Raw genomic sequence first — 460 nt, forward strand, 5'->3', positions numbered from 1 at the left:
TTTACGGGAAGAAAAGACGGAGTCCTCGTCCTGTGAGTGTTTTGTTTGAGTGCACGAGGTCATCATGCCACAGGGTCGTCTAACTCTGCGTTATGCAACACGAAATGACATCATTAGACGACTCAGAAAGTGAAAGTTTCTGCATCTTCTCTGCCTCTCTCGATACACATAAACGCTTTAGAATTAAACGTATGTGTCTGTTGTGAAGGACTGTGCGTATATTTCTGTTTTTTATAACTTCGTCCAGATGTGAGGGAGAAGTAACAGATGTGGAGAATTAGACACATACAATCGTTCATCGACTCTGTTAGAAGTTAACGAGAAGAATAATCGTCAACTAATTTATAAACGAGGGAGAAAAGTAGTAAAAGTGAACATGCTGTTTGGGTTTCCTGTTTTTCGTCCCAGGAAACGGGGGAGCAGGAGGACTGCCAGACTCCCACTCGTGTCTTGCACCATA

Source organism: Sparus aurata, chromosome 16 (genome assembly GCF_900880675.1).
Source record: "Sparus aurata chromosome 16, fSpaAur1.1, whole genome shotgun sequence".
In the NCBI taxonomy this organism is placed as follows: domain Eukaryota; kingdom Metazoa; phylum Chordata; class Actinopteri; order Spariformes; family Sparidae; genus Sparus; species Sparus aurata.